General features: G+C 39.5%; 1 long non-coding RNA gene across 1 annotated transcript in view; it reads right to left on the bottom strand.

Annotated features, from left to right (window-relative positions):
- Window positions 1-710: 710 nt before the first annotated feature.
- LOC118321581 overlaps window positions 711-8,710 on the bottom strand; it is a 14,782-nt gene continuing 6,782 nt past the window's right edge. The window contains exons 2-3 of the long non-coding RNA XR_004796409.1: window positions 5,447-5,612; window positions 711-825 (exon numbers count right to left, since the gene is read on the bottom strand). This is a non-coding gene — a long non-coding RNA (uncharacterized LOC118321581). The remainder of the gene's footprint in view (window positions 826-5,446; window positions 5,613-8,710) is intronic.

Here is an 8,710-nt window from a genome sequence, read left to right as displayed (position 1 = left end):
GTTAGCTGAGAGAACTGCGTCCACTGTGGATTGAAACAAATATTATTCATTGATTTTGGTTGCAAAGTGAACATTTTGCCTTTGGATTTTATTTTCAGTATATTTATGCCTTTAATGTTATATAAAACAGGTGCAGGGGTCAACAAGACAAATGATACTGTGTTACATATTAGCCTCAGGAGATTCACTAAAATCATTTTCTTAACTTGGTATATACTCGACTCGAGCAAGACTCGTCACCAAGACAACAGTTAGATTTCACAGTATAATGCATGGGAAAGTGGGCAAACAAAGAAGTCAGTCACACACACAAATACACACACACATCCCTGCATGCACACACACTTCTAGAAGTGATTAAACCCAGCAGGACCGCAGGCCTCAGCACTCTTCTCTCTATTTACTGACAGCTTTGGAAGTGTTCACATTTGTGTGTGTCTGTGTGTGCATGTGTGTGTGACACAGTATTGTCCTCCACCAGACAACCCTCTCCCCACCACCGGACCCCCCAGGCATAAGCATGTCTTTACATGACACTAATTCTATCTGTCTCTGTCTTTCTCTCTACAATACAAGGGTACACAGGGAGAGAGACAGATAGATGGAAACATGGAGACTCAGACCCAGAATCAACAACCTGATGGAACAGATAAGAAAAGATAATGTTTGGTTAACTGTGAGTGTAACTGCCCGTAAGTGTATTTGTGTACCTCTCCTCCTTTCTCGCTCCTGGAGGAGGCGTAGAGAAGTGAGGAGGTGCAGGCGGTGAAGGTGATTGTGGACTCCGAGCTCCAGGAGGTCATATTCTGAGAGGTGGAGCAGGTCCTGGAAGACATAAAGATACAAACAGTTCAGTTAAACTGAAGTGATGGTGCTTTGTAGATAATATCCTGTGAACTTACCTGATAAATAGTTCATATATTAGCACATTAAAGCACTGTAATGTTAAATAACTGATCTAAGTGAGACTCAACACCCCTTTGTGCAGCTTTCTACAGTTTTCAGATAGTTTTGCTCATTGTTTCTGGTTTTACCTGTGTCGCTGATGGACCCCACCACTCCACCCCACCCCTGAATACTAAACTGTCACCAGCCACTCCTAACACATAAGCTCACATAAGCTGTACCTGTTAACAGTGAAATATGGCAAACACGGCAACAAAAAAAGACAAAAAGATGGCTTGCTAACAAAAGAGATATTTTTTCTGCCACAGTTGGTGAACAAAACCAGTTCTAAAATGTACAGACTTGACACATATCCTCATAGCTTGTTTTTTGTTCTTAGGTCACTGTCGCAATGCAGTATCTAAGGATTAAAAACAGCACAGCGCCCTTACTGTATATACTAGAAAGTCTTTCGTGCTATAATGATGCCACTTTTATGAGATGACACTGATAGACAAGCAGAATATCTCCAGGGTCACTGCTCTAGTCTGAAAGAGGTATTAGACACAGTCAGAGACCAGGATACGGTGTCATCCAATAGCCGTTTTTGTTTCATTTTCACTTCCTTTATATGCATAACATCCCTAAAAATAGACAATTTTAGATTGATGAGCTGACTGTAGCAGTATAAGAATGACTTCTGTGAGTTCAGTCTGATTTATGGCACTGAGAAGGGGTATAATTTTTGACAGAAAATGGGTTGTTCAGGTGCTAGGGGTTAAACTGTTTACTAAGACTCGAGACTTGAGGTGTCTCAATATACCACTTAAAGGACACGAGCCTACCAATCACACACAAGCAGTGATGTTGGACCTTTAACACAGTTTATATAAAGCAAAAACAAATTCTTGAGGTGTTCTCTATGGAATAACATAAACTGTGGAATAACATTCAGAACACAACATTTAGATTTAGATTTTCTCACAGTGAAGATACTGCTGTGCTCGGTGGAAGTCAGGAGACACACAGTTTGTCTAGACAGGTCGGTGGCTCCAGCACAGCAGAAGAAGACCACTGGTGACCTCCTATCTTCCAAAAGTGTGCCGTCTCCTCCCCTCATCCTGCTCCTGTCATTACAGCATTGTCTTAAACACGCACAAAAAAAACACACACCCTGCCTCACTTCAACCCTCACTGTGGTATTATCATAAACAACCCCTGAAATGATGGAGTGATGGAGAGCCACAAAGTCTTTGAACCAGATCTCAACCTTGCACAGTAATGGAACCACAAAAAAAACACACACACACACACACACACACACACACACACACACACACGTAAATGACACATACACTGTGTCATCACAGGACACTCCCAGCTCAAACCAAGGCCTTGTTGTTTTGGTTTCTCAACAATACGACCATTCTCTTCAGTTCATCACAAACACTGCTCTATTTAGACTACACACACACACACACACACAAACAGTGGGCAAACCCAGGAACACACACGCAAGGCAAACTCGCACAGAAACAGTGCACAATCAAATTACAGTCACCCTTAGTCACATACAGCAAGTTAGAAGTTATCCACGCATCCACAACCACACACACATACTTGCATATCAAAGCAGCCAGTTGCACACATGCACACAAACACACTCAAAGTCACCACCCACTCACATACATACATACATATGTGTGCACGCAAACACACACAAAAGTTCCAGAAAAACATCAAAAATAAACTTTCAAAAACACAAATGCAGACAAGCACGTTATGCTAACAAGTCTGAAAACCACAAACACTGCACATGTACAGACACAAATAAGCATGTACACACACACACACACACACACACACACACAGCCGGTCATTGAGGTCAACATGCCTAGGCAGCTCAGTAATAACATGTTAGTAGATTAAAGAAGAAGCCACTACATTAGTTCTGCTGATGTTAACACACAAGTAACACACCCCATGACTGTGTGTTTGTGTATATGAGACATGGTTGGCATATCACAGGCCTAATCTATCTCAGATCTATCTATCTCCCCCTCCCTCTGTCGCCCTCGTCTCCCACTGTGTCCAACAGCAAGTTGACATGTTTTCTTTTTTCTTTCTTTTCCAGATCCTGCAGAGCTGAACAACAATATGACCTCTCATACCAGTCCTCTGGAGAGTTGATATAGCACTTGTCAGTGTTGGTTTTGCCCGCATGAATGTTGTTCCAACGATGAAGATGCTTGTGAATGAAAAGACCGATCAGTGTGGTACAGCCAGCACCGGGCGATAAATACCTCAACCTCACAACATTTCTGATCTCAAAATGGATCAAATAAGCTTGTGAACTTGTATCTGCAGCTATACAGAGTGTTTGCGGGCACTTTTAACTCACTGTCATTCTGATTTAACACTATTTTTTCCGCCATCTCTGACAAAACAGAACTGAGCTGCATATGAAAGTAAACAAAAAAACACTTTTTGTCACTTATACCTGGAGGGTGAACAAAGCCTAAATCATTAAGTGGGGCTGCACCAGAATCTTAAGATGCTGTACATTCACTTCATTTTGCAAATTACTTCCTCATGTCAATCCAAATCATCAGGAAGTCCAGCTCTGTCCTGGGCTGCCCTTTGGACTCAGTGAGGGAGGTGGGGAGAGTCCGGGCTAAAGTGTCATCCATTGCTCCCACCCCTGCACTGCCGGTGACCTGACAGAGCTGGAGGGAGCACCTTTCAGTGACAGACTGCTTTTTCACCCTCGATGTGTGAAGGAAAGATACAGAAGGTCTTTCCTTCCTGCTGCTGTTAGGCTCCACAACGAACACTCAAAAAAAACAAAAAACACCAGTTTGTCACCAGTCTGTGCAATGCTATTCTTTTTCACTATTCTTTTTCATTATTTATGTTTTACAAGCTACTCTTTGCTCTTGTTATTTTTTATTCTGTCCGTATATGTAATGCGTGTTGCAAACTGCAATTTCCCCATTGTGGGACAAATAAAGGTTTTCTTATCTTATCTTATGGCAAATTTCATCATTGCATAAAGTTACATATTGAAATATAAGAATTAAATGCCAAAATGGCTAACCATTTTCAAGGCTCACAGTGGTGAATCTGATAATGTTTGTCATGATTAAAGTAAAAATAAGTATCAACACAAATTCTGCACACCACACTGAAAAAAACAAAGAACTAGGCGATGCCCTTTGTACACTTTACATGCATGTAGTTGTTCACAGTGATGATGATGTTGGCTGAGTTTGTTTTACTGGCATGTTGTGTTAAAGAGCAGCCTGGATGGCTAAGAGGCACTGAGCTGGATATTGTTGTTATAATATCCAGAGAAAGGTTAGCAACGCTGAGCCGAGTTCATTATGCATGGAGGATGGTCAAGGAGGGGTTAGAGTGTGATTCTTAGTTCTTGTGTTCCCTATAACTCCAATTACTCTGCACAAAGACAGTTCAGAGTAGTGCCAGTAGCTCAAGTCATCAGTTTCATGCATTTATTTTAGACAACTTAAAGAGGCTTTCATTTGGTGCACGATGAAATTTACTGGTTTTATTATTTCAAACAGCAACTTTAATGTAAACTCCATTATGGTTTAATGAGACTAGAACAACACATTATTGTCCTTGTCTCACCTCGTTTGCCTTCGCTAATTGCACCAATGCGTTCTGGGTGAACATTAGCAGGAGGTATTGTAATGGAATAATTCATGTGTTATTGGCTAATCAATCTCATCTCCTAGCCAATGGCTGTGTAATGTTCAAATTGAAGTTGGCTAATGGTGGGATGTTAAAACAGCCCCCACATCACTGTCCATTCAGTCTAATAGACCTGTGATGAAGTTTTATTTGGCTTCATTATTAGGCCTCTGTGGGAAACACTCTTAATAACAACAACAACAACAACAACAACAACAACAACTGCATTTACCAGAATAGAAAATGGTTTCCTCAAACATTTACTGAAATCGCCTTGTAAACAGACACGTTGAAGGGTCAGTTCATCTATTCATTTTACTCCCCTCCTAATGCAGTCTGGACATTTAGATAGTGTCAGTTTTATGTGCTGTATCTCAATAGGAATCACTTCTTTGGTAGAAAGTAGTTCACAGCAATGCTTTGAGAACCACAAAATAAATCCCATTACGCCCTATTGCATTGGGGTAGAGCTAGAAATCTCGGAGACATTTAAATTGTGTGATAAAGAAGCTTTGAGCTGTCACGTTGCTGCATTTCCCACTAAATGTGACTCAACATCCCTCAGGTCAAAATGCAGTACATAGGCTAAAAGTCTCTTACAGTGACACACAGTTAACGCATGTCAGGTAAGGTTTAAGTGACTTCACTTTGCTCAACCAGATTTTCTCAGAATGTTTTCGGATTTGTTCCTGTAACCCTGTACAGCGGGTATGTTTAGTCTACTGCTGCCTAGTTTTCTCCGGAACCAGCAAGCCTGTATTCAGACATTATTTTACAGTAATAACAAAAAAATATTTATGTAAATGTCTCTCTAGATTGTGGTAGGTTCTGTGTGTGTTTGTATTACCTCTACACCATCGTATTCCTGCTCCAGTGCTATGCAGTACTGTGGCAATCCCAGCTGGCTCAGCCATCGGGAGATAGACTGGTGCTTCATGGTGACACATACACAGGCATGTATGCCGATGCACACACAGTCTGCCACTCACTCACTTTCTTCTTTCAGATGGAACCTGAAACGCAGCAAAGGAATAAATGATCAGTTTAATTTAGATTGCTAGTGGAAAAAAACAATCTAAACAAGTAAACAAAGATTTAAATTGATGCCAAAACTACAAATTGTGAAACCTTTATTGTTAAACTCACACAACAGTAGATTCCATGCAATTAGTGAACGTAATCTCATTTAAAAATAACACACAGACAAACAAAAAATACTCATCTCCTCTCTGCACAGTGACTTTCACTAGTAATGACTCTGGAATCTGCCAGTTTACTATTAGTTGGCTTTTGGAAAGTACAACAAGACATACAGTACATGATGTATGTTGACAACCTTTTAGGAGGGTCTAGGAGAAGGAACTGCAATCATATGTGGGAGATTTCACAGAATATATCCAAGCCATTTCAGTCTGTGCGAGACATAATTTGATACTTCTCAAGCCTGTTCACAAACTGCACTCCTCTCCTACAGTACAGTGCAGTAGCCATAGAAAAATGAAGGATTGCTGACTGACTTTATTTTGGAATTCTATTTTTTCCCATTTCTTTTCTGACTTTAAGAAAGTAGACTTGCGCTGACTAATTGCACTATTTTAAATCAGGTCATTTCAATATAAAACCTGGCAGCATTAACTATAGCTGAAGAATATGGTGATGTTTGTTAGAAAGCTGCTGCTACAATCTTTGAAAACCATATATTGGTGATATTAAGCATACAAAATCACAATACTTGTTATTTTTACCTTCTAAGCTTGTTTTTCTGTGTGTGTCCAGGCACGCATTAAGACATGTGCTAAACAGACCATTTGTTTTTCACGGCGGGGTTGTTCTGTAGCTAAGTCTTCTTTCATCGGTCTAATGCGGTTAGCAGCAACACAACAGACACTTCAATGCTGTAAACACCTCTGGGTGATGATGTCTCAGTCTCAACAGGAGGCTGATACTGAGACTGAGAAATCAAACTGCGTCTGTATCTGCCGCCAGTCAAGATTGGGCCACAAAACATTAAGCAGTGTTCAGAAAGTGCTGGAACTGGATACTGGGAACGAGAGCCGATATCATCCAAACTCCCTCTACTGATTACTACCACAAATCTTTTTTACCCAGAAGCCCTGCGCTGTCACTACAGCAACATACACACACACACATATGAACACAAGGTGATGAAATACTAAATGATGACAGTGCTACATGTCAGGATAAATCTTGGTAAGTATATAAAGAGTTAGTGGAGAAAATCTGCTGAGGTAAAAACTGGCTGCCCTTTATAAGAATCCTGTTGGTGTCTTAAGTTGGCAGACAAAACGTCTACAGTATATCTGCAGACAGAGGAGAATAGGAGACAAATTTATATAGAACAGAAAAAAAAACAGGTGGCCGTTAGTGATTACTAGGGATGTCCCCCTCATGTTATACTTGGTCCTTTAATATTGGGAATCTGCTAAAAATGCTGTCTGATTGGATATGTATATATTCACCTACATGTTGATTATTTATCTGACACATTGAAATAACAGCTATAGACTACTAAATCTCCCACATCTTATTTATAATGAGCTACTTGATCCAAATACTGAAGTTAGAAAGTCTATAAGCTTAAATCATTGGTATACGAACTAAAGATTAACTTGGAGAATGTGAAATTGCTACAGAAAATACATAAACTCTGTTTGAACAACAGAAACACTTCCACTTGATGACTGTCATCGTTGGCTGAGTACAGTCACTGGCTTGCAGAGAGCACACAAACCTAACAACAGCCAAGTTTATTTTTAGCCTGTCATCAGGTTACTCACAGAATTATTGTTAATCAGGTCACATTTGTCATTTTAACTGGTGAAAGTGACAGTTACTACCGACCATAAACAAGAAGCTGCCTGAATGTTTTGTACACTGCTGCGTTAATAGCGTTATAACCTCAGTGCCAGAAATCAAAGCACTCACTCGTACATCCAAATAGTTTTTCGCTCACATATTAATATGCAGTGACATGCTGCGCTGTAGAGTCTGGCTGTGATTAAAGAGGACGGCACCTTCAACAGTAGCAAGTTGAGGTGGACAAAAAACAGAGTACAGTGAAGCGAGGATTTCATTTTGATCATCTTTCAGTAAAATGTGCCCAGATTGGTCTCAATACTAATCCTTATGGTCGGCTTGGCACATCTTTAGTGATTACTATAAAAATGTATCAATGCTATCTTATCTTTTAAAACGTATTAACTAAACTATCTATCGATCCATCCATCCATCCATCTAATCTTAGAATCTAGAATCTAGAATAGAATCTTTCTGAACTAAACAAAGCTTCTTTGTCATGTTATCAACATGAAAAGAAAGAAAAACGCCACCTAAATCAAAGCTTATATGTAATTTATTTATTATGATATTGATGTAGATATTGTGATTTAATCAATTTTCTGGAAAATCAATTGAGAAACTGACTAAATAACCATATGGGTATGTCTATTTTCAGCTAATCCAGCTAATTTAAATACACAATAAATCAAGGTTGTTCATTAGAATGATGCAAACATCATACCGAAATCCACTGTGGCCATAAATCGGCTCTGCTCAATTATTTTAAACATGGCCCACAATGGCCTAATACAACCAGAGATCGCAAAGGGATAGCTACTAAAATGTAAACCATATGGTTAAAATCTCTGATGGTACATAAATGTGCATAGTCTCACGGTATACATCCTCATGCTGCCGACCCATAATTTAATTTAATCAGTGTTCCAGGTCATTTTTATGCAGTTACATTGCAGTAAAACAAAAAAAAAGGTTCTGTTTGAAAGACAGGAGAGTAGTTTTCAGAAGCTACAACATAAAACCAGCTAATCAACTGATTCCGGATATTTGCATTATAGATTTTTGATATTCTTCTGAAATGCTGACAGTCTCATAATCTGCAACCCTCCAGAATGGAAGAGTTCTGAAATATGTGTGTATAATATATGTGAATAATCTCGTTCTGGATCAATGGGAAACACATTTCTATTGATGAAAACACTAATGACTTCCTCTGCTGTATTTGAGTACCTGTGTGTTGTCGGGTAGTATTATTGTTTGTCAGTGTCATTGTGTCCTTCGTGTATTGTATTGT

The sequence above is a fragment of the Morone saxatilis genome, unplaced genomic scaffold (assembly GCF_004916995.1).
Source record: "Morone saxatilis isolate NCDOM2014 unplaced genomic scaffold, NCSU_SB_2.0 Contig12, whole genome shotgun sequence".
Taxonomy (NCBI): domain Eukaryota; kingdom Metazoa; phylum Chordata; class Actinopteri; family Moronidae; genus Morone; species Morone saxatilis.
Note: the sequence above shows the minus strand (reverse complement) of the source record. Positions and strands in the feature narration are given on the sequence as shown.